The 27,023-nt window shown below is 35.6% G+C and overlaps 1 protein-coding gene and 1 pseudogene across 10 annotated transcripts in view; both read left to right on the top strand.

Moving 5' to 3' along the window:
- NAALADL2 (N-acetylated alpha-linked acidic dipeptidase like 2) overlaps positions 1 to 27,023 on the top strand; it is a 1,341,335-nt gene that overhangs the window by 434,116 nt on the left and 880,196 nt on the right. Inside the window, exon 4 of one of the 10 annotated variants that reach the window (XM_078432147.1) lies at positions 25,800 to 25,836. The exons of the other annotated variants lie outside the window; for them this stretch is intronic. The gene's annotated coding sequence lies outside the window, so the exon portion shown is untranslated. The remainder of the gene's footprint in view (positions 1 to 25,799; positions 25,837 to 27,023) is intronic. 10 annotated transcript variants of the gene reach the window in all.
- Positions 17,644 to 18,698, top strand: LOC144612822 (protein S100-A6 pseudogene; annotated as a pseudogene).

Below are 27,023 nucleotides of genomic sequence, written 5' to 3'. Positions count from 1 at the left end.
TTCTCACAACAGTATCTAAAGCAATTATCAGTTTTTAAGTTACCATATGTACACAAGTCTTCATGCCTGAAACCAAATAAATGGAAGGAGGGAAGTTTAAGCAAAAAAGGTGATACCTGATTCCTCCTTAAATGAAGGATTCCACTGTCAAATAAATGGACAGATTACTTCAGGGATGAGAAACCATTTGTACAAAGCATTGTGGCCTGACTACTGTCTTTGGAAAATTCCAGTTGTTCGTTCATAGTATGTTCCCAGTAAACATCAGCTACTGCAGTTCTGACTTTGTTTTTCTGAGCTGACATAAAACATGTTTCCAGTCCACTGATTACCAGTGAGTTTTAAGGCTAGCTAAATTTTAAACAGAGTGGATGGTTGTATGCTGTTTTTACTGCAGCTCAGAACATGTATGCCTGTATAGTCTAGGCTTTGTGCCCATTCACCAGATTGCACGGGAGCATATGTGCACATGTCAAAGATGTTAACCACGGTTTAGGTGAGCAGCTTTTATGGAAAACACCAGATTTCCTTCACAAATTTGCTCTTATATGAGAACAGAGTGTCATTGCCTCCTGACCAGTCTCCCCTACTGATACTGAATGTGCCACGTTAAAATACTTGCATAGTGGACAAGAAGGCAGCATGGGGATTTCCTGGCCATCTTTCCTGCCAAATTGACTGGTTGCATTGCAGCAGGTGCACAGCAAAGCAGTTAAGAAGGTGCAGGTTGACAGAACGTGTGTGCTATGACTGCAGGCATTGTATGTGAATGACACGTCATGGCAAGTGTTGGCCTCAAGAGATTAGGCCCAGGGTTCTGGGGTGTAAGGACAATCTATATGCATATAAAAGCATCACTGAGTTGGTGAGCACTCAAGAAAAAATAACTTGACTGGGAGTCTACATAAACGAAGTACATTGCAATTCAATATATTTTTTGCTACTTAAATATTTTACAAATGTCCTATTTATATGAGTAGAGGCCATAAACATCTGTCTTGGGAGATGTGATTTTTTGACTACTGAACAACTCACTCAGCTGCAGGGGGACAGAGAGCCTGGTTTGTTAAAATTCATGATTGGGAAAAAATCCAACATCATGCAATTCATTTTAAGAACACATTTAGCCCTTGGTATCAGTCTCTCCACTTCTACGATGCCTGACATCTTATAGGTAACAACATAATAAACTTAATACAAGCTTCATTAATTGCTCACTACTTTTTAGAAATATTCAAAAAATGCAAGTAAAAAAGTAGGTTTTAGATGATAAAATAATCATTCACTGTGTAAACACACACAACCATTTGCATAGAGATTTTCACAGAGCTATGGATTTCTCAAAATCTTTCCATGACCACTAGTTGACAGACCCCAGGATTAAGGACTTATATTTAATATATGTAAATTAAGGATCTAATATATATATTTACATATACATTTTTTAAGAGACAGGGAAATATATTTTATGAGGAATTCATAATCCAAACAGAATTAAGATGATTTCTAAAGTCTTTTCTGTATCAAAAATTGTGTAATACACTTGATGTCCTAATACATTCATGTTAAGACTTATTAACCTTTCCCCCGAGAAACAAAAATACATACTATTTTCTAAAGAAAGAATTCTGGGGGTGCTTGAGTGGCTCAGTTGGTTAAGTGTCCAACTCTTGATCTTGCATCTGGCTCTGTGGTGAGAGCATAGAACCTGCTTGGGATTCTCTGTCTCCATCTTTCTCTGCCCTTCCCCTGCTCATGCATGCACTCTTCTTTCTCAAAATAAAGAAACTTTAAAAAAAATTCTGTGTCCCTTAATTGTGACTAAAATAAACTAAACTATGCAGTATAAAAATGCAATGCAAAGAGTTTTCTGCACTCTTTGATCAGCATTTAAAAGCAATCTCAAAATGAAGTAACATTGCCAGTGTGGATTAAATTAGAGTGTTATTTGCCTATTTTTTTTTTTTTTTAAATTTCAAATGGACCATTAAAACTGAATGTGAACATGCTATCTATAGAGATGAATGCTTAGGAGAGATAAAAAATACTTTTAAGGTGCTCATATTAATACTTTAATTTTTTAAGTTGTGGTTACTAATCCCCTTAAAAATGGATTAAAGTAAAATACTGTGATCTTTTGGAAAAAATAAAATGTATTTTTTGAGACTTACATACTAATATTTCAACCAGATTTATTTCCATCATATATGTTGTAACATATAACATATATTTATTTTAGTATAATCAGATATCAATAGCATACATAATCTTGGACATCAGCAGAATGATACATTTTACACAAAAATATAAGAATCTCACCTCTTTATCATGGTATGTGCAAAAGTAGGGAAGGATACTGAATAGGGTTTTTGTGCTTATTCTAAGACACCATCAGAGGGGTGCCTGGATGGTTAAAAGTCCGACTTTGGCTCAGGTCATGATCTCAGGGTTTGTGAGTTTGAGCCCCACGTCGGGCTCTGTGCTGACAGCTCAGAGCCTGAAGCCTGCTTTGGATTCTGTCTCTCCCTCTCTCTGCCCCTCCCCTGCTCATGCTCTGTCTCGCTCTGTCTCAATAATAAACATTAAAAAATTAAAAAAAAAGACTCCATCAGAATAAAACAATGAGAGAGACAAGACCCATGAAAACAGTTGTGGAGTAGTTGAAGTTCTTGTTTTTGTTTTTACTCTTCAACTTATTGCTACATTTCCTTTTACGGTTTATCATCCTTTAGCCTATTTCCTTTCTGTCCCTTCCATCATATAACCTTCTTATGTAACTTTAGCATAAAATGATCGAATAAAATTCTTCACAATCAATTGATATATTTTTAATGGTGGAATTTCAAGCATAAGTGGGTAATAGGTATTTGTGTGATTATATCTGTTCTGTATTCTTCAAAAATATCACATAGATGACATCTGTTGAGATTTTAAAGTTAAAGTCTTATTCTACCCACTTCCTCAATTTTCCCTCATTTACTGTGTCAGGAATTGGCTGGAAATCATTATAGCTAAATAAGTTCTATTGACTATGTTAATTATTTTTTTATCTTCTTCTGTTCTATTGTATTTTAGCCATGTTTTGTAGGATGGCCTGAAGGGAGGTATTTTCGACTGGGGTCTTAGTTGTATGTTGTCTTAGCTCAGGCTGCTATAAAGGAATGCCATAGGCCGAGTGTCTTAAATCCCAGAAAGCTGTTTTTCACAGTTCTGGAGACTAGGAAATCCAAAATCAAGGCAACTGCAGATTCCTTTCCTGGTGAGAACCCTCTTCCTGACTTCCAGATGGCTGCCTTCTCTTATGTCCTCCCATGGCAGAAAGGGAAAGATCAATCTTGTCTCTCTTCCTCTTCCTGTAGGGACACTAATCAAATCAAGGGGCCCTACCCTTATGACCTCAGCTAAACCTAATTACTTCTCAAAAGTCCCACCCCCAAATGCCATCATACTAGAGGTTTGGGCTTTGGCATATGAATTTTGGGAAGACACAAACATTCAGTCCATAACTTGTGCCATTCCAACAAGTGACTTAGACTCTTGAGTTCTCTTTTCATATATTTTGCATCTATGCAAACATTCCTTTCCCTTCTTTCTCCATCAAACTTTGTATCTTGGCAATTCAGTACAACAGTTAGCAAACTTACGAAGTTTATCAATGTGTTCTTAGAGCTAAATTAAATCGCTCTCCAGTTATCTGAAATCGAGGCCTCCTTTTGTGAATCAGCATATTGAGTAAATAAAGATTTCCTCAGTCTGTGCTCAGTTCTCAATTCTACCGATATTTGGCATCTGGAAACAGCCCCCACACACCACCCCCAAAACAAACAAACAAAAAATACCAAACCCAACAGCAAAATAAAAACATCATTTTGAATACAACTGTTTACTTCCTTGACTTTTTATTACCTTTCAGTTTTGGTTTTGGGGATTAATTTTATTATAAATACATTTTCCTTAGGTTAAAGAGCCATAACTTTTAGTTTCTATAGCTATCTTAAATGTTTGAAGATATGTAATGTCGAATATAAATTAGAATCGTTAAGTAGAATTGCAAAGAGGAAGTACAAAAAACCAATAAATAGTATAGCTACAAGACAAGAGGTTTACTTGAATGTAAGGAAGGATTTTTGTATAGTTTAAAGATGATATGATTTTTTCCTCCTAAGAGAAGCAGAAATTTACTATCAGAAGAAAGTGAATTCCTTACAAACAGATATAGCCCAGCATTAAGTTGATCTGCTTCTAATTAGGAATGATATAGAGGATACTGCTGGAGTTATGTATGATGATTTTAGGCTGCTTCTAAAACCAACAGTGTTCTATTGAAATGTTAGTTCTTATGTATGAATTTGAGAGGAAATCATCTTAAAGAGGAATACAAAGCGGAACCCTCAAATTTGGTTACTTAGCATTTGATTTTGAAATGACTTTGCAATTAACTCTGAATATATGGTAGAGTGATAAATATGTAGGCACAATCTAATAAGATCTTTAAGAATAAAATTTATGATTCTTTGAGAAAAATCAGTGTTTAAATGATTAAACATAATGCTTAAACTGAGCATGTAGTCAATTATTGGTTGGTAGATTGAGGAATACCTGCATGAAAGATTTTTATGTATTAATGAGCATTTTTTCCAAATAAATATTTATATTATTATTATTTGAATCTTAATGGGATTGGACCAAACCATTGAATTATTGTTCCATAGGAAAATTTATGGCCTAGCCAGCAAAAACTTCATAAAATTGCATGAAAGAACATGTTCCTGTGAGAAATCTAAAACATTGCCCAAACCTTCATATTCTGGATTAAGTGTTTTAAAGTACCTTAATTTATAGGTCTTGCCTCCTGGGATTAGGTGTCTCATGTTACTGTATGTCTAGTGTCTGTGATGATTGTTTGATCCGTTTATGAGGACAAAATGACTCTAGCCTTTTTCTCTCTGCCAGTAAGCTCGATATGTTCTTTTTTTTTTCTGTCCCAGTACACTACAGCAAGGAATGGCTCATTCTAGTTTTTCTCACCTTCCCCGTACCCCGACTCTCCTATTATTCATTAAATAAGTCATATCTGATATCTGACTCTCTCTCGTATTAGTGTGCCTTAGAAGACACATAAGATGAAAAATGGCCAGTTAGATGAAAGAAGAGCCACGTGTTTCTTTGTTCTTCTTTATTAAAAGAATGCATAAACAAGAGAACTCAATGTGCAATGCCACACTTTTCTGCAGGCTATGAGTGTTTATGTAAAATTCTCTACTATGGTCTTCAATCTCAGTAAACATGTTTAGTTAACGTTATTTTATGTAACTGTGTATGAGACAGATTTTATAGTTTTTCCAGGACAGGATAAGCCAAATAGCATTGATTTTTGTTTTTAGTTTGTTTGAGCTTATAGCAGCATAAATGGCCTTCCAGTGCACAAGTAGAGATTTCCAAGGTATATTATTTTTTTAACTTTTAAAATTCTTTGATTTTTTTACTTTCTTCTATTGAGAGAGAGTGTGAATGGGGGAGAGAGGCAGAAAGAGAGAGAGAGAATCTTAAGCAGGTTCCATGCTCAGCACGGAGCCAGATGTGGGGCTTCATCCCACAACGCTTGGATCATGATCTGAGCTGATCCAGAGTCTGATGCTTAACTGACTGTGTCACCCTTGCTTCCCCAAGGAATTTTATATTTACTATGGCCTCCTGTACTACTAATAAATGTACTAAATACATGTCCTTTTTAAAAAATGTTTATTTATTTTGAGAGACAGAGAGAGGCAGAGCATGAGACAGGTAGAGGCAGAGAGAGAGGGAGAAGATACAGAATTTGAGCTGTCAGCACAGAGTCCAGTGCGGGGCTCGAACCCACAAACTGTAAGATCATGACCTGAACTGAAGTCTGATGCTTAACTGGCTGAGCCACCCAGGTGCCCCACAAATTATATTATTTTCCATATGATTTTTAAATTTCTATATATTAAGTTTTTATACATCTATCAATGTCTTCTCTGTGAATATTTGCTTCAAAAGAATTTTAAACATCTATATTTTAAAATTCAAATGAATAACAGATTGATTAATCATAATTTTCTTATCCTCGCTTCTCATCCCACCAGCTACAGTTCCATTTTTCTTACTTCCTTATAGCAACATTTCTTTAAATAAGTGTCCCTAATTGCTGCTTCCTATTTTTTCATCCTATTTTATTTTAAGCCCATTTTTGTCAGGCACTTGCTTAGAACACTTAACCAAAACTATCCTTATCTGGGTCAGTAAATTATTTTCATCTCTAAGTTCATTAGTAAATTCTTAATCCTTATCCTATTTAATCTATGAGCAGCATTTAACAGTGTTGATCACGCTTTCCTCCTTTTTGGGCCCTAGGATATCACACTTTCTTGGTTTCCCCTTACTTTACTAGCCATTCCTTAGAAATCTCCTTTGCAGGCTTATCCACCTATACCCACTCTCTTAAAGGTGGCGTTCCCAGGAGTCAGTCCTTGGTTTTCTTCTGTGTTTCCTTCCTCTTTAGTGATCTCATATCAGCTCTATGTTAACAGCTTTCAACTTGCCATTTCCACTTCTGACCATTTTTTTGAACCCTAGACTCATATGGCCAATTATGTACTCAACATCTCTACCTGGATATTTAACACGCATCTCAAACTATGCTATACTTTTTTCTTAAGTTTATTTCTTTATTTTGAGAGACAGACAGAGTGTGAGCGGGGAAGGATAGAGAAAAAGGGAGAGAGGGAGAATCCCAAGCAGGTTCCACACATTCAGTGCCCAGAGCCCTACATGTTGCTTAAACTCACAAAATTGTGAGTTCATGACCTGAGCCGAAATCAAGAGACAGATGCTTAAACAACTGAGCCACCCAGGCACGCTGAAACTATGTTATACTTCTGATAATTTCTCCCAAACCTGCTGTGGTACACCACCTTTCAGTAGAAAGGAACTCCATCCTTCCAGTTGCTTACCCAAAAAAAAAAAAAAAAAAAAAATCAAAGCATAAAACAAACACAGAAACTCTCTCTCTCTCTCTTTTTTTTTTTTTTCATAGCCTACATTTAGTCCATTGGGAAATGCTAATGTTTATGCCTTCAGAATACGTCCAGAGTTTGACTACTCCTCACTTCCACCAATACCACTATGGTCTCACTTACCATCATCTCTTGTTTGCAGTATTTCACTAGTGTTGTAACTGGTTTTCTGCTTCTGCCTTGGCCTTCTTACAACTTATCTCTGCATAGTCACAGTGGGCATCCTAGAATATGCCTGATATGCTTCTACTTTAGGGCCCTATACTAGCTTTCCCCTCTGCTTGGATTGCTTCTCATAGACATCTGCTTGGCTTGACTCTTTCATCTATTTTGCCTTTGCTCAAATATTGCTTTCTTAATTAGGTATATCAGTTTTTTAGAGCTGCTATAATACATGAGTACAAACTGAGGGACTTGAAACAACAGAAATTTACTCTTTCTCAGTTCTAAAAGTCAGAAATCTGAAATCAGTGTAGTGATAGGTATCTCAGTCTGTTCAGGCCACTATAGCAACATACCATAGTGTAGCTGGTTTATAGACAATAGAAATTTATTTCTCACAGTTCTGGAGGCTGGGAAGTCTAAGATCAAATCATGGGAAATTCCCTTGTGTGGTGAGGGTCTGCTTTTCTGGTTCATAGACCACTATCATCTTCTCCCTGTGGCCTCACATAACTGAATGGGTGAGGGAGCTCTGGAGTATCCTTTAGAAGGGAGTCTCTGTTATAAGGGCACAAATCCCATTCATGAGGCTTCACCCTCATGACCTAATCACCTTTTAAAGTCCCCACTTCCAAATACCATCACACTGGGGATTAGGCTTCAACACACAAATTTTGGTGGTGGACGCAGGGAGACACAATCGTTCAGTTTGTAGCAATAGGTTGGTTCCTTCTGAAGGCTCTGAGGGAGAATCCATTCCATACCTCTCTTCCAGATTCTGGTGTCGTTCTTGGCATTCCTTGGCTCATAGCTGCGTAACTCCAATCTCTGCCACCATATTCATATGGCCTTCCTCTTTGTATAACTGTGCCCCACATCTCTCTCTGTCTTTCTCTTATAAGGTCATCTGTCCTTGGATTAAGTGCCCACCCTAAATGCAGAATGATCCCATCTCAAGATCTGTAACTTAATTACTTCTGCAAAAATCCTATTTCCAAATAAGGTCACAATAATATGTTCCAGTTGAGTTTGGGGTAAGGGGAAGCACCACTCGCCCCACCTCATGTGACCTAACTGACCATCTGTTTAAAAATGTGATCTTCATTCCCCATTCTACTTTTTACATCAGGTCCACAATCGTTGGGCCTTAGTGTGTTTTGGAATTTAGACTTTTTGCATTTTAGGAAGATTATATGTTACACACTCTATATAATATACTAGCCTTAGTGGGATTTTGGCCATTGCACCATTATTAAACACATTAATGTTTCTGCAGGGAAACATATGGCTACTTATATGAGGAGATAAAGTATATATGCAACTTACATCAGTTCAGGTTAGATTTTATTCCTCGATTAGTTTGTGCCAAGTTTAAAGAAAAACTTTGCGTCCTTTTGTTTATTATTTACTTGTTTATTATGTTGTCTTTTTATAATTTTTCTCCCATCTATGCAACTTGTATTACATGAGGGCAGTATCTTTATCTTTTTTATTCCTGATATATCCCAAGCTCTTAGAATAATCATTGGCATGTGGTAAGTGCTTACTGCATATGTGAATACCTCTTAATGTTGCTTGTTCCAGGAATGTTCTGGAAATTAGGGCCAGAGAAAACAAGAGACAAAAAAAAATTCAGAAGATATAGAAGGGAAAATGTTTGACATACCTTTTAGATCTGCTGTTGCCTCTCATTTCAGATGTGCCAGATTTCGGGCAAAGAGCCTTGGTGAATGAACATTTGTGAATTAAATAATAGAATTACATAGACAGTTATACTCATTGAAAACACCTTTACACTGATAAATTTTAGGCATGTGAACAATATTTAGTTCTTTTTTTACCAAAGGCTTAATAGCTTTTTGGGAATAATTCAGGAAACAAACTGTCATCTTCTTGGATTTAGGGTGATACAGAATACATGATATACCCTCTATATTTATGTAAGACATCTAAATTTCAAATCTTTTTCACTACTGATTTTCATAATCAACACAATTTCTTTCTCTGTGTCTTTGTGGGGGAATTCTTAATAAAAATACAAATGTATGTATACACTGTAGAGAATTTTAAAAATAAGTTTTAGTCAATGATTAGAGGTTAGATTTTTCTTTTTTTCTCTTTTTTCCTTCCTTCTTCTCCCTCCTTTCTTCTCTTCATTCCTCCCTTCCTCCCTTCCTTTCTCTCTCTCTTTATCTCTTTTTTGAGTAACAGTATGTCCATGCAACAGTTATTTAAAACACACACACAATAATTAGCTTGCTATGGTATGTCTCTATATATTGTAAATATTTGGTAATGACCTAAGGTAGCGATTGAAGATGACTAATTTTATCAGTATTTTCAGTAGAACAGCTATATTCTCCTGATGTGAGACTCTCTCTACCTTAATGATTTGAAATACAAATGCACATGTAAAAGCCGTATTATTTTTTCACATGCATCTGGAAAGACTGTTAAGAAAGGATGAATGCTTCTAGGTGTTGATAATAATCAAACCGCGCAATAAAAATTTGACTCTGTTTCAAAGGTAAGTCTCAATCAGACTCCAGCTGACACTGAAATTCATCCATTCACTTCCCCTTTTGTATTATCATTTTGTTTCTACTGAGTCCTTTGGCAGTGTCTTTAAAAAGTACTCCACTTCCTCTCACTTCCTTTTACAGGTAAGCAAACACATAAACACACCAACCAACTAGACAACAGACAAATAAACAAACTATTTTGAACCAGACCTCTACTGTAATTACTAAGCTGTACCTCTGTCTTCAATTAGTTCCAAAACCCTGATCCGGTAGCTTATATAAGGAGCTTCCAGTTACAGATTTGCTCTTTGCCTGATCACTAGGCAGTCTGATTTCCACTGCTACTAGTATTTTTGTGGTGTCCTGGAAAAGGTTGCTAGTTATAAGACTAGAAGTTTGCTTCAAACATCTTTTCTCTATTTGGTGGCTCAATAGCACTGAGCACTATAAGTGTCTAATTAATTAAACTTGATTTAGATGATCCTGGTTAATCTTGTGATCAGTACCATCATCATTTAACTAAATACTAAAAGGTTGCTTCCTGAGCATGCATGATTATTGTTATATAAATCAAATTAATATCTTTATTAATAAGTTACTATATACATTCTTCAAATGTACCCTTGCCGTTTATTTTCTGGGCTTGAGTTAAAAGAGCAGAAAGACTTCCACATTCATCTATTCACATATATTTTGAGCACCTTTCATTGTTCTAGATGTGGGCACAGTGATGAGCAAAACATATAATGTCTTGCACGGAGCTTGCATTTTAATGGAATGTAACAGAAGGGAGACAGACAATTAACAAATAAAACGACACCAGCCTGACAGTATATCAGCGGGTAATCAGTAGTAAGAAAATATGATAGGGTTATGGGTCAGAGAGGGATCTTTAGATACGATTTAGATGGGATTTTTACATAGGTGCCCCTCTTAGAGGATGTAATATTTGACGTGAACCCTGAAGGGTGGAAAGAAGCCAGCAATGTGAAAAGCATAGGAAAAAGTGTCCCTAGCAGAGAAAATTGCAAGGGCTAAGACTTTGCAAGTTTTTGAGGAAGAAAAAGAATGTCAGGGAGTCTGGAATGTTGTGAACAAGGACAAAAAGCTATGAGACAATGAGGTTAAAGAGTAGACTGTGGCTGGGTAATAGAGGGTTTGCAGCCTTAGAAGTTTGCATTAGATCCTAAGTATAATGGGAAGTCATTAGAAGGTTTAAAAAGTAAGGCAGTGACATGAGCTGATTCATGTTTTGAAAAGATCACTCTGGCTTTGTGTGGAGAATAGAAGAAAAGGAGCAGTTTTTTTTTTCCCCAAAAAAAGTTTGTCATATTTGTAGTTTGAAATGTAATATGTTGGAAAGCACAATGACCTGCTTCCCTATGTACCACTCATTGAGATTTAGCCCTTAGCACTTGGCCTATCACTTGGTAAGCATTCAATAAATATAATTAATGGTCTATACATACAGCATGGAATTAGGTTGTTTTTTTTTAAAGGATATATGCCCTGAACAAATGCATAACCAGATCACTTTTAAATGAATTTAAATGTGATGTCTCTCAGATTATAGACTCACCTTTGTAAAAAAGCACATGGAAATAAATGTAAATGGTAATGACAATGGATTTTCATTCAGTCCCTCAAATACTTGAGTGCTTAGCATGTGCTACACACTCTGGCAAATTGCAAATGAAATCAGATATGAACATATTCTTTAAGAAGCTTGCATTAAAGTTCAAAGGCTCAAAAAAAACATTACATGTTTTTGTAACTCTGGTAAAATTTATTTTTATCAATATTAACAGCTAAATTATATAGTCACAAAAATTTGTTTTGAGTTGTATCTAAAGACATGGCACATTTCATGTTTCCATTGGTACTTCTTTGACAAGTTCAGTTCTAAGTGAGAAACCAGAGCAGTTCTATCTTTCCCTCAATTTACTTGAGCTCCATTTTGTTTTTTCACAAAGTATGATAATATTAATTTTCCTGTTCCTATATATCATTTCTTTGAAGTCACTTTTCTACATAAGTTTTATGTCTAGAACAATAAGAGACTGAAGAGGTTGATCTCAGCTGCAGCTTTGCTATGTGCTGCCATCGTATTCATTTTCTGTGTTGAATATATTATCCCCTGTCCAAGTAAAAAAAAAAAAAAATTGCCCTTCCCTTCCCTTCTTCTATCACTTTCAATTTTCATTCATGTAGTCTTGATTGTTAAATCCATTTTACTTTATTTAATTTTAATTTTTCATTTTTACATCTATTTTTGCAAGACTAATTTTTGAGATTTGCATAGGGTTTATTTATGACTAACAATAATAATTTACATTTTTTTCTGTCATTTCAACATCAAGCAATTTGTACTTTTATATCATGATGGTGATTTTCTGTTTTATTATTTTATTTCCTAAGCAGTTATAGAATAATTATACTTAATAGAATATGCTTAACATACCTTGCATATGTTACAAATATACTGTGTTACCTTCTCACACAATTACTATTTTTTTACTTTTTTTGATGGTTATTTTTGAGAGAGAGACAGACAGACAGAATGTGAGCAGGGTGGGGGCAGAGAGAGAGAGAGGGAGACGCAGAATCTGAATCAGGCTCCAGGATCTGAGCTGTCAGCACAGAGCCCATCATGGGGCTTGAACTCATGAACTGTGAGATCATGACCTGAGCTGAAGTTGGAACGCAACCAACTATGCCACCCAGGTGCCCCTCGCACAATTACTTTTGACTGGGTAATAAACATTTTCCCCCAAAGCCTTTAAAGACAATGCATAAATGGTTTGTGGTATTAAGTAACACAGAAACAAAATTTGAGGTAAACCTGTTTTTTTGTTTCAAGCATAGATAATTGGAGGGATTTTTCTTTTATCTTGAAATTCATAAATTTGCAGTGATACATCTAGATGTTACTCTCATTTGCTTTGGGAGGAACTTGGACATTTAAGTCTATACACTCAGGTCTTTCTTAAATTTGGAGAAGGTTGATTTCATAGATTTTTTTTTCCTTTTTTATGGTTCTGGAATTTCCTTTATAAGTAGATTTGATCTTCTTGTACACCTTCCAGGATTCTAATCAATTCTTTTTTTTTAAATTTTTTATATGTTTATTTATTTCTGAGACAGAGAGAGACAGAGCATGAGTAGGGGAGGGGCAGAGAGAGAGGGAGACACAGAATCCAAAGCAGGCTCCGGGCTCTGAGCTGTCAGCCCAGAGCCTGATGCGGGGATCGAACTCACAAACAGTGAGATCATGACCTGAGCCGAAGTCAGTCGCTCAACCAACTGAGCCACCCAGGCACCCCTCTAATCAATTATTTACATTGTTGTTCTCTTGTTTTTCCTGTGAGTTCTGGGTGAATTTATTGAGTTTGTCTTAAGTTTGTCTTTTGGTTCCCTTCTTTGATTTTCTGTAGTATCCAATCTGTTGTTCACTGTATCTAGTATAATTTCAAATTTGAAAAGCATTATTTTTATCCCAAGCAATTATTTCCGATCATATATTGTTGCATTACTATTACTGCTTGCTTTAATTCCTCTGATACAATATTCTGTTAAGTCTTATTTGGACTGTGAATGAAAATTTCATTTTTTAATCTCTTGATATAAATGCTTCCGATGCATCCAGTGGCTGTGACCCAGCAGACTCTTTCTTTGAACTTTCTTATATTGCAGAATCTTCTCACACATCTGACTTTTGTCAGTAAGTTTGGTCAAAGATTGGAATGTTACCTGCTCACATTGCATTTTACTATTTCCAGATATGCAGAAGATAAGTACAGAGTTAAAACTGTGTGCAAACTCAGAAATAAACATTTTTCCTCTAAACTGTCTCTCTGGACACTGACAGTTCTCCTGCGATGTTCATAGTATGATGAATTTCCCATGCTACACACAAGATGCTAAAGTGCCCGGTGTTTCTATCATACTGCCAATGGCACTTCACTGGCATCTTGCCAACCCCATGCCAGTTTTCTGCTTGCTCTAGCCACTGACATTTGGAATGATCTTTGGTACTTCCTTGAATAGATGCTTCCAAATGGAGCCTACCGGCAACAGTGAAAAATAGCCCATCTGTGTGGAGGCTGGTTGTTTCAGGCTTTGTCTGTTCTCCTCTGCAACTTCATTGAGTGAAGGGATTTTTGTGGAAATCCACCAAAGCCTACTCCACTTACTTCTCAGGAAAAATAACTGTACTCAGAAGTAGCTCAGAAGATTGACCCTCAGTGTTTCCTTTAGCCTATTTCCACTACTGTTAAAAAGCTTTGATGTTTCTGGCTTGGGAGTAGCACCGTTTCTTGGTTTGGGGCCCACATATAAGATTTCTTTTATTCTTATACACAGGTATTCATTTTTAATGAGCATATGGAACAGGGGAGAGTAGACACCTGTGCACATATATAAACATCTGGAAGTCTCAATTTGAATTAATTTTAGCAATATAAACACTCATTTTCAAATTTAAAAATCTGGCAAGAGACACAGCAATCCAATGTGATATGTTTGCATTAAAATTACCATAGAATTCAATTAAGATATTGAAGTAATGTTATAAAGTCTAGGAAATATTGTCTCAATACTCAGAAATAGTTCCATGAAACCTAACAGCATTATGTTTTTCTTTTCTCTTCCGGGTTGTCAGGATGTTAATATTTATTTATTTATTTATTTATTTATTTATTTATTTATTTATTATTTATTTATTCATTTTTTAGCGTTTATTTATTTTTGAGACAGAGACAGAGCATGAACGGGGGAGGGTCAGAGAGAGAGGGAGACACAGAATCCGAAACAGGCTCCAGGCTCTGAGCTGTCAGCACAGAGCCCGACGCGGGGCTGGAACTCACGGACCGTGAGATCGTGACCTGAGCTGAAGTCGGACGCTCAACCGACTGAGCCACCCAGGCGCCCCCAGGATGTTAATATTTAAATGACAGCAAATGTAAAGTAAATGGTGATAGTTATGAATGTGTTGATTATATGTAACCTTCTACTCTTCAAATTGTAATTTCAGGCAAGAGTAACTGATGCTGCAAGCACAGTAAGGGAGGAGTGCACATCTATGGAGCTTGGTGCTAAGGGTGGTGCATCCCAATGAATTGTTTAGGAACTTGGCTGATTTAATTTTGTCCACCAGGACTTTATACTGTTGGCTGAATTATTAAAATTGTAGTAGGAAGGTTTTTTCTTTTATGGATCATGATTATAAAGTATATTTTAGCTCATATGTCACAAAATACTGTTATTTTATTGTTAAGTCAGCTCCCTGGATTTAAATTCAAAAGCATGAGATTATAGAATAATACCAGTCAGATTGATATTTGAAGGGCCAGTTGAGATTGGACTAAAAATGATAGAATCAAAAAGTAGAAAGATAAAATAGGAAATTGCTCAATTATTACAGTGGAGGTAGACTACTGTTATCAGTGAGTACATCAGCCTTTAGTTCAAATAGAACTAAATTCTATTCATAGAATTCACTTCATTCATAGTTCATCAAATGCCTTTCCTCTTAGCTATTTCCAGAGTTGCTTATCTGTAGTTTTTATTATAGCCAACTTGTCAGTTTACATTAAGAGAAAAGAACGGACTTGCTTCTTTTACAACGTGATACTAAGAATTTGCCATTTGAAAAATCTGAATTAGTGACCCCTATCACTTGGGGCATTTATTTTATCAAGCTTACCAACCTTGCTCTGAACATTTGTATTCTGTACTTATGTTCTATTGTCTAGCAGTAACTAGCATAAATATGTAATTATATGGTTTGTTTTTTTGTAATTGATTTCAAAACACTCTATTATTATGGTGCTGTTTGAATTGTGTTTACTATATCAACATAAACATATAAATTGAGTCAAATTATTTGCTTGGTTAACTGCAAACCACAAGTTATTACAGTGTTGTCAGTTTCAAAATGTTACGTGAAAATAAAAGCATTTATTTGATTCCCTTTGTTCAGACCTGAACCTCAAAAACTTTGCATTATTTCCTATAGAATATTAGGCACAACTTTTGGACAAGCAGTAGATATATACTGTAGCACCATGCAAGGACCTCACATAACTAAGCATGCTTTATAATTCTCACAGAGGCTTGTGGCTTATTTGTAGGTGATAACTTATGTTAAATTCCAAAATAATTTTCCCTTTGCCTAAACCTCTGACTTGTCCAGCATACACAGAAACAACTTTACAATTAGAAAATTTTAGGTATTGGTGCTCTTGGGTGGCTCAGTCGGTTAAGCATCCCACTTCGGCTTAGGTCATGATCTCACGGTTCATGAGTTCGAGCCTCGCATCGGGCTCTGTGCTGACAGCTCGGAGCCTGGAACCTGCTTCAGATTCTGGCTCCCTCTGTTTCTGCCCCTCCTCCGCTCAAGCTCTCTCTCTCAAAAATAAATAAACATTAAAAAGACAAAAAACAGAAAAAAAGAAAATTTCAGGTCTTTTTATTTATTTATTTTTTTAATTTCTTTTAACGTTTATTTATTTTTGAGACAGAGAGAGACAGAGCATGAACGGGGGAGGGTCAGAGAGAGGGAGACACAGAATCTGAAGCAGGCTCCAGGCTCTGAGCTGTCAGCACAGAGCCCGACGCGGGGCTCGAACTCACGGACCACGAGATCATGACCTGAGCCGAAGTCAGCCGCTTAACAGACTGAGCCACCCAGGCGCCCCAGGTCTTTTTATTTAAAACAATGAGCATTCCTCATGACATTTCTTTATGATAGGTAACCCAATCATAATTTAAATTGATGTGTTAGTCTGGTAGGCAATAAAATTGTCTATAAACAATCTTTTATATAATCTATTTTATAATCTTTTCTTTAACTGGTTCTCTTCAGGGTTTTAAATAGACAAACTAAAGACGTGTGATTTTTCTAGCTTCCTTTAGCCACCTGATTCTACCACCTGCCTTTAGTTTCCTGCCTCCTCTCCTGCTGACCACCATTGTCTGCCCAGGTGTGTGCCTTTCTCTTCATTCTCCAACTTTTCTTCTCTGCCTCTAGTGAATGAAAAGGGCAAATTTAAATTCACATCCAACGTTCAGAGCCAGAACACACAGAATATTTCATTTTATAATACATGCATTAAAAAAACATTGCATTAATAATTGACAAGACATGACTGAATTACCTTGCATTTCCATGAAAGAAGAAAAGAGGCTCTGAGGAGTTCAATTGATTATTTTAATCTTTTTTTCTTGATCTTACAGTTCTCTTCTCCTTGTATACCTACAATTTAACTAAGAACAATATATATGGGATTTTGTGAGAAATCTCTGTCAAATGGGTAAAAGGACATTCTTCGTAATGCGAAAGCAACTGTGAAAGAAGTTTCTTTTCAGTTTATTACAAATGCAAAAGCAAGTCTCTTTGGGGACTGGCAGCTCAGGTGTGTGGGTGTGTGATATTTCCCCCTTAATGTTTCTGAAAAGAAGTGAATTGAGGGGAGTTCACTATAGCATTCTCCATATGAGTCCAGGTCTTGATTTTGTGCTATATATGAGCTAGAGATCATGAATGATCTTAAGATATTATATCATTACATTCTAGGACATCAACTATAACAACTAGAACAATAATCTTAACATTCTATTTTAGTATAGTCAAACAGAAGATATACATAGGAGCAAAAAATATAATTTTTCTTTTGTACTAGACATTCTTTAGTTAAAATTATAATCCATTTATAAATATATGGGGCAGGGTAAATTTGTAATGAAGACTCTCTTATACCATTCATTCATTGAATGGTAGTAGTTAATGAGCTCGTATTATATGGCTCCCGGGGATACCAAATAAATATACACTGTTATCATTCTAGATAAGTTCAAAATCCAGTGTCAAAGACATGTAAACAATATTAGCAGGAAAGGAACTATATAAAATTAGTATTTTCATGGTAGAAGCTGAAGAAGTAAGTAATAAGTAAGAGCTTTAAAGATAAAAAATTGCAGGTTTATTTAGAAAGAACATTTCAGGGGACGCCTGGGTGGCTCAGTCGGTTGGGCGGCCAACTTTGGCTCAGGTCATGATCTCGCGGTCTGTGAGTTCGAGCCCCACGTCAGGTTCTGTGTTGACAGCTTAGAGCCTGGAGCCTGTTTCAGATTCTGTGTCTCCCTCGCTCTGACCCTCCCCTGTTCATGCTCTGTCTCTCCCTGTCTCAAAAATAAATAAATGTTAAAAAAATTTAAAAAAAAGAACATTTCAGAATGAAGACTTGATGTCAATAAAAGCAGAGTGATGTAGAAGTGAACAGGTTAAGGAAATAAAGAAATGCCCAGTATGGCTGAAACTCATTTGTCTGGGAAGCTGTGGCTAAGAAAAGGCCAAACCAAAGTTATGAAGACTAACCATATCCTTTGTATGCCACAAAATCCTTGCTAGAATGTACGTAATATTAGATAGTATTTGTTTATATATCACTCAGCAGGTTATAGGTAGTTACATATTAACTGGCTCCTTCTTTATCTTGATTCTGTGAATAATAATTACTAAGTAAATATAAGAGAACCAAATATTGATTTCTTTATATATAGCAGTCAACCACTTAGGGAATTCAGATATTCAAAAGGTACCTTCTCAGTCTGTTGAAGTACTCCTGGCCTTGCACTCTGAGTCTAGCACCCAGCCCTGGCATGCCCCCTGGATCAGGCCACTGGCTTTCTTGTGGCCATCTTCCATAAGTACTCAGTCCGGGAAGGCGACAAGAAGACCCTGAGTGAAAAGGAGCTGAAGGAGCTGATCCAGAAAGAAAGAGCTCACCATTGGCCTAAAGCTGCAGGATGCTGACATTGCAAAGCTGATGGACTGACAGATGACCTGGACAGGAACAAGAACCAGGTGGTGGTGAACTTCCAGGAATATGTCTCCTTCCTGGGGGCCTTGACTTTGAACTACAGTGATGCCCTCAAGGGCTGAAAATAAATCAGGAAGGTGGAGACACCCTCTACTGGGCCTGCCTAAGCCAAATCCAGTGGTGTTTTTTTTGTGTTGTTTTTTGTCAAATAAATATCCTTTTTTTTTTTTTTTTTTTGGTCAAATTTAAAAAAAAAGCATTATCTGATCATTACTTAATTGATACTATCTCTTAGAGGCACTATTTTTCTATTAAATAAGAAAATAAGAAAAACAATTTCTGTTATCATAAGAGAATGTTCCTTTAAATGTTAAATTGCTGGGAAAATACTAGTAAATGGAATTAGAAATATTGTAAATGAATTCCATAATACCACCAATTAGGGTTTTACCCAGAATGGCAAAGGTAGCTTCAATATAAATTGACTTTATAATGCAATATTTCACTCTTTGAAATAAAAATTTAGTAATGTTAATAATCATTTCTAATACAATTGAGAATAGTAAAATATTTTTGGCATGTCGTGATATACACTAAAACCTTAGCTAACATTAAAACTATAAAGATATTATGTACAAAAGTCAAGAACTAAACTAGGGTGCCCATTATTATTAATAGTAAAAATTGCTTGGGGTGCCGGGGTGGCTCAGTAGATTGAGCGTCCAACTTCAGCTCAGGTCATAATCTCATGGTTCGTGGGTTCGAGCCACGCGTCCGGCTCTGTGCTGATGGCTCAGAGCCTGGAGCCTGCTTCGGATTCTGTGTTTCCCTCTCTCTCTGCCCCTTCCCCACTCATATTCTGTCTCTCTCTCTCAAAAATGAATAAACATTAAAAAAATTTAAAAAATAATAAAAACTGCTCTTTAAGGTCAGCTAGGGAAGCAAGATATGAAAGAGAAATGAATTATATATATATATACACACACATATATATATGAAGAGAAGATATATACAATGTATATCTATATATATATATATAGAGAGAGAGACATAAAAGTATGATTATTTGTATATACATATTTTCCCAATAAGTCCAAAGGCATATGCTTGGTGGCCAGAGAAGAACAACATCGACGAAGTGAAAATTCAAAATCATTCCTATGTTCCTGCTATCTTAATGTCAAAAACAAAAACAAAAAAAAACAAAAAAAAAACCCCAAAAACGTTAACAACTTGGAACTAAACTTAGCAAGATATGTCTGGGTTCTTTAAATAAAATTTTAAATACTAGTTTTATATATTTAATTTTGATCAAAATGTCAATAGTTGTTTAGAAGTTTTGGGGGTAAAAAAAAACACCAGACAGGACTATTAAAGGAAAAACAAATATTGACAAAACTATGAAACTAGTTCTACCAGATATTGAAGAATTTGCAAGGCACCAACAATTAAAATATTATGTAACTGGAAGTCAAACTAGTAGAATTTAATACACTACCACAAATTAGAGGCTATCTTAGATCAAATGGACAAAAGTAGAGTTAAAAAATTGGTTAGATATTTCAGAATTGTGATTTTAATTCATAGCTTACCCAAATAATTTCAGATTCATTAAGGAGTTATTTTTTTTTAATCTTCAAGATATAGAGACTAAAATAAAAGAAAATAGCATATCCATTTGTCAAATTAGTAAATAAATACAACACAATATACCTGTGGTAGTTAGGATAAATGAAAGAATGCACATTTCTAGAAGGGATGTAAATTCATATAAGCATTTTGGAAGACAATTTTACAATATACATCAAAAAACTTGAAAGTTTGAGTAGCCTGGCTGGCTCAGTTGGTAGAGCATGTGACTCTTGATCTTAAGGTTGTTAAGTTCAAGTCTCACATTGGGTGTAGAGATTACTTAAAGATAAAGTCTTAAAAACCTTAAAATTTTATGTTAATGCTAACCAGTAATTTCTGATGATCTAATAAAATATTTTAATTCAGAAATAAACTTTTATATACAGGGTAGGGTAGAATTATTTTTACAGCACAGAATTATCTGTAATGTAATCTAAAATATATATACTGTATGCTTTCAAATAAATTAAAAGTCATAAAAAATAATTAAAGGAAATATGGCAAAATTTTAACAAAGATCACATCTTCAGTGGAGTCCTTGGCTTTTTTTTTTTTGAATTGCATAACAGTTTTGCATATGTGTATAATTTTTTTTCAATGATTATATGTTACTTTTAAAATTAGGGAAAAATTTACTAAAATTGTAGAAAAATTAATAGAATAATTAACAATAACTATATAACTAAAAATTAATAGAATAATTAACAGTAGAAATTGTTGAATATGTTTGAATATGGAGGGAGGGGGAGGGGTGACTAAAGAAATAACTTTATTTTATTTTTTTTTTTTTTATTTTTTTAATATATGAAATTTACTGTCAAATTGGTTTCCATACAACACCCAGTGCTCATCCCAAAAGGTGCCCTCCTCAATACCCATCACCCACCCTGCCCTCCCTCCCACCCCCCATCAACCCTCAGTTTGTTCTCAGTTTTTAACAGTCTCTAATGCTTTGGCTCTCTCCCACTCTAACCTCTTTTTTTTTTTTTTTTTTTTTTTTTTTCCTTCCCCTCCCCCATGGGTTTCTGTTATGTTTAAAGAAATAACTTTAAAAAAAAAATTTTTTTAATGTTTATTTATTTTTGAGACAGAGAGAGACAGAGCATGAATGGGGGAGGGGCAGAGAGAGAGGGAGACACAGAATTGGAAGCAGGCTCCAGGCTCTGAGCCATCAGCCCAGAGCCTGATGCGGGGCTCGAACTCACGAACCATGAGATCGTGACCTGAGCTGAAGTTGGACGCTCAACCGACTGAGCCACCCAGGCTCCCCAAGAAATAACTTTTAAAGTCAGATATAATATCAGATAAAAATATCATTAGCAAAAGAAAAACTCTAAAAATAAATTTGAATTCTGAGAATATAAAAAAGCAGATAAAATGGCAAAGACTTAAATATATATGACAGAAGGTTTAATATATATGAGATATTTACCTTTTCTCAAAAACATCAGTGGGTAAGGTAGTAAATGTTCCAACCAATATATACATAAAGGCCATGAACAGACAATTCACAAAGGAGGAAATACAGGGATTAAAAAAAAAAAAAAGTATATGTAACCTGGTTTACAATCAAACAAATGAAAATTACAACAGCAAGAAAGAGTCATTTTTTACATTCCTTTTTTTCTTTTATTTATTATTACTTTTTAAATGTGTAGTATAATTAACATATAGTGTTATATTAGTTTTGGGTGTACAATATAGTGATTTAAACAATTCTACATATTACTCGGTACTCATCATGATACGGATACTCATTAATCCCCATCACCTATTTTCATCTGTCTCTCCACACACCTCCTACTCTGATAATCATCAGTTTATTTTCTATAGTTCAGTGTCTGTTTCTTGGATCTCTCTCTCTCGGTTTCCCTTTGCTTTTTTTTTGTTTGTTTGTTTCATATATAAATGGAATTATATAGTATTTGTCTTTCTCTGACTGAGTTATTTCACTTAGCAGTATACTCTCTAGCTCAATCCCTATTGTTGCAAATGACGAGATGCCATTGTTTTTTTTTTTGGCTGAATAATATTCCATTGTGTGTATATATACACCACATCTTCTTTATCCATTCATCTACTGATGGACACTTGGGCTGCTTCCATTTTTTGGCTATTGTGGGCAATGGTGCTATAAACACAGGGGCACACAGGGGTGCATGTATCTCTTTGATTAGTGTTTTTGTATTTTTTGGGTAAATACCCAGTAGTGCAATTACTAGATCGTAAGGTAGTTCTATTTGTAACATTTTTAAAAAAGATTTTATTTTTAAATAATCTCTACACCCAACATGGGGCTCAAATTCACAACCCCAAGATCAAGAGTTGCATGCTCTACTGACTGAGCCAGCCAGGTACCCCTATTTTTAATTGCATGAGGAGATTCCATACTGTTTTCCACAGTGACTGCACCAGTTTGCACTTCCACCAACAGTGCAGAAGGATTCCTGTTTCTCCACATCCTTTCCAACCCTTATTTTCTTGTGTGTGTTTTTGATTGTAGCCATTCTGACAGGTATGAAGTTATATCTCATTATGGTTTTGATTTGCATTTCCCTGATGATGAGTGATGGTGAGCATCTTTTCATGTGACTGTTGGCCATCTGTATATCTTCTCTGGAGAAATGTCTATTCATGTCTTCTCCCCATCTTTTAAATTGAATTATTTATTTTTGGGGGATGTTGAGTTGTATAAGTTCTTTATATATTTGGATACTAATGCTTTATCAGATATGTCATTTGCAAATAACTTCTCCCATTCAGTATGTTGCCTTTTAGTTTTATTGATTGTTTCCTTTGCTGTGCAGAAGATTTTATTTTGATGTAGTTCCGTAGGTAAATCCCACTTGATTGTGGTAAATGATTTTTTCAATGTATTGTTGAATTTGGTTTGCTTGTATTTTGTTGAGGATATTTGCATCTATATTCATCACATATATTGGCCTGTAGTTTTCTTTTTTTCTTAGTGTCTTTATCTGGTTTTTGTATCAGAGTAATGCTGGCTACATAGAATTAATTAGAAAGTTTCCTTTATCTTCTATTTTTTTGGAATAGTTTGAGAATAGATCTATAAACCCTCTTTAAATGTTTGGTAGAATTCACCTGTGAAGCCTTCTGGCCCTGGAGTTCTGTGGGCTGAGAGTTTTTTTGATTACTGATTCAACTTCATTGCTGGTAATCAGTCTCTTCAGATTTTCTATCTTCCTGATTTACTTTTGGGAGATTCCATGTTTCTAGGAATTTATCCATTTCTTCTAGGTTGTCCAATTTTTTGGCATATAATTTTTTATAATATTCTCTTACAATCTTTCTGTCTCTGTGGTGTCGGTTATTTCTCCACTTTCATTTCTTAGTTTATTTATTTGAATATTCTCTTTCTCTCTTATTGTTTGTTTGTTTGTTTGTTTATTTATGATGAGTCTGGCTAAAAGTTTATCAACTTTTTTGATCTTTTTAAAGAAACAACTCCCAGTTTTATTGATCTTTTCCATTGTGTTTTTGTTTGTTTTGTTTTTTGTTTTTGTTTTATTTTTGTTTTGTTTGCTTTGGTTTTAGTTTCAATTTTCTTTATTTCTGCTCTAATCTTTATTATTTCCTTCCTTCTACTGGTTTTAGGTTTTATTTGTTGTACTTTTTCTAGTTTGTTTATATGTAAGTTTATGCTGTTTATTTGGGATTTTTGTTGCTTTGTGAGGTAGGCCTGTATTGCTGTAAACTTTCCTCATAACAGATTTTGCTGTATCTCAAAGATTTTGGACAATGGTGCTTTCATTTGTGTACTTTCCAAATTTTTTCATTTGTGTACTTTCCAAATTTTTTCTTGATGTCTAGTTTCATAGTGCCTATGGTCAGAAAAGATGCATGGTATGATTCAGATCTATTTGAATTTGTTGAGACTAGATTTGTGTCCTTATATGTGATCTATCCTGGAGAATATTCCATGTGCACTTGAAAAGAATGTATATTCTGTTTTAGGATAGAGTTTTCTGACTATATCTGTTAATATCCATCTGGTACAGTGTGCCATTCAAAATCACTGTTCCCTTGTCTGTCTGGATGATCCAGCCATTGTTGTAAGTCAGGTGTTAATGTCCCCTACTATTATTTTATTACTCCTGAGTATTTCCTTTATGTTTATTATTGATTGCTTTATGTATTTGGGTGCTCCCATCTTGGGTGCATAAATATTTACAATTGTTATATCTTTTTGTTGGATTGCACCTTTTATGATTATATGGTATCCTTTATTGTCCTTTGTTACAGGCTTTGTTTTAAAGTCTATTTTGTCCAATATAAGTATTGCTACTTTGGCTTTCTTTTTACTCCATTTGTATAATAAATGTTTCTCCATCGTGTCACTTTTAGTTTGCATGTGCATTAATTCTGAAATTAGTTTTTTGTAGACAGCATATAGATGGGCCTTCTTTTTTTTTAATTCTTTCTGTCACCCTTTGTGTTTTGTTTAGAGTTTTTAGGCCATTTATATTCAAATAAATTATTGATACATGTGTATTTATTCCTTTTTTTTATTTGTTTTATGTTCTTTTTGTTTTGTAGTCCCTCTTTGTTCCTTTCTTCTCTTGTTCTCTTATGATTAACTGGCTTTCTTCAGTGAAATATTTGGATTCTTACTCTTCATTTTTTGCATATCTATTACTATTTTTTTTATTTGTGGTTATCATTTAGTTTATATATAATATATTCTGCATATAGCAGTGTATATTAAGTTGATGATTGCTTAATTTTGAACCCATTCTTTACTCTTCTCTTTCCCACATTTCAAATATTTGGTATTATATTTTACTTTCTTTTATTTTGTGCTTCTCTTGATTGATTTTTACAGATATACTTAATTTTCTTGCTTTTGTCTTCCTATTTTTCTCACTCTTTTTTCCCCTGCTCACATAGTACCCCTTAACATTTCTTGTAGGGCTTGTTTAGTGGTCATGAATTCTTTTACCTTTTTTTGTCTGTGAAACTCTTAATCTCTCCTATTCTGAATGATAGCCTTGCTAGATGGAGTATTCTTGCCTGTAGTTTTTTTTCCTTTTCAGCACTTTGAATATATCATGCCACTCCCTTCTGTCCTGCAAAGTTTCTGTTGAAGAATCAGCTGATAGCCTTATGGGGTTTCCTTTGCATGTAACTATCTTATTTTCTCTTACAACCATTAAAATTCTTTCTTCATCACTATTTACTGCCATTTTAATTACTATGTGTCTTGATGTGGACCTCCTTGGGTTTAATTTGTTGAAGAATCTTTGTGCCCCCTGATTTTGGATCTCTGTTTCCCTTCCCAGGTTCAGGATGTTTTTAGCTATTATTTCTTCAAGTGCATTTTCTGCACCACCACCCCGTCTCTCCCTTCTCCTTCTGGTATCCTTATAATGCAAATGTTATTATGCTTGAAGATGTTGCTGAGTTCTCTAAGTGTGTTCTCATTATGCAATATTTCTTTGTCTCTTGTCTGTTCAGCTGGTTTCCTTTCATTATTCTATCATCCAGATCACACTGATACATTCCTCTGCCTCCTGTAGCTTACTATTTATTCCATATTTTGTATTTTTAATTTTATCTATTGAGTTTCCCACCTCTGATATGTTATTTTTTATCTCTTTGTTAAGGTTCTCATTGATGTCCTCCACTCTTTTCTCAAGTCCAGTGAGTATCTTTATGATCATTACTTTAAATTTTCGATCAGGTGCATTACTTATTTCTGTTTTGTTTAGATCTCCTGCTATGATTTTGTCCTCTTCTTTCATTTGGGACATATTCCTCTGTTTCCTAATCTTGTCTACCTCTCTGTGTCTGTGTCTGTGTTTTAGGAAAGTCAGCTACGTATTCTGCTCCTATACCTAGTGGCTTTATGAAAAAGAGATCCTGTTATTCAGTATCCCCTCTTCACTAGAACCTGGCACTTCAGGAGAGTATCCTATGTATGTTGCTTGCACCGTGCTGTTGTGTCTAAATCGCTTTTCCTTTCAGTCCAGTCTTCTGCAGTGTCTGTCTGCCTGTTCTGCTCTGTGCTTGCTCTCTGTGATGTTAGTGGAACTCAGGCAGGCTAGCTCTGAGGGGGCTTGCCTGAGGGGAACTCAAGGGTGGGACAGCAGTATTAGCAAAATGTACAATGAGCTAGTTTTAGGCCAGATCTTCCAAAGGAGAGCACATAGTGGAGCTGGGGTTGTGGTGTATTTGCACTGATCCCAGGGCCCAGACCAGCAGACATGGAGTGAGTCCTTGGGAGAACTTGTTGGCAGGGTATACTGATAGTAGGTTAGGTGGCAAGTGTCTGTGCAGCACTGCCTTCCACAGGTGGCCCTGTGTTTATACTGCAGGATAGAGGAGGAAAATGGCATCTGCCATCTCCTTCATTCCCAGAGAAGTCCCCCAACATGCTCCAAAATCCATATAAACAGATCCCTCTACTGTTGCCTCAGGAATGCTTCTATGTTACCTCTCTGTGGGCAGCTGTCTCTTTAAGGGTGAGGACTCAGCTATCCCTCCTCCTCCAGGCACACCTAGTGCTGAATCAGCTGACCTTTGAAGCTCCAGGTTCCAAGTCTCCCTGGTTATGCAAACTCACAGAATTCAGCCCTTCTGGTTTTCAAAGCCAAACTTTATGGGGATTTGTCTTCCCCAGGTAGGCTTCCTGGTACAAGAGACAATTTCTCTCCCCTCTCTGTGCTTGCAGCTTCCTCCCTCCTATGGGGAGCTCCCCACCAAGTGGTTTCTGCCTTCCCTAACCTGCAATGCAGTTTCTCTACATGGAGTTGTGGAGTTTGTTCTGCCAGTCTTCAGATGTTCTCTAGTTTATTTACATGGTTGTGAGTGATATCTAGTTGTAAACA

Source organism: Panthera onca, chromosome C2, assembly GCF_046562875.1.
Source record: "Panthera onca isolate mPanOnc1 chromosome C2, mPanOnc1 haplotype 2, whole genome shotgun sequence".
NCBI classification, from domain to species: domain Eukaryota; kingdom Metazoa; phylum Chordata; class Mammalia; order Carnivora; family Felidae; genus Panthera; species Panthera onca.
This window is presented reverse-complemented; position numbering and strand designations above follow the sequence as displayed.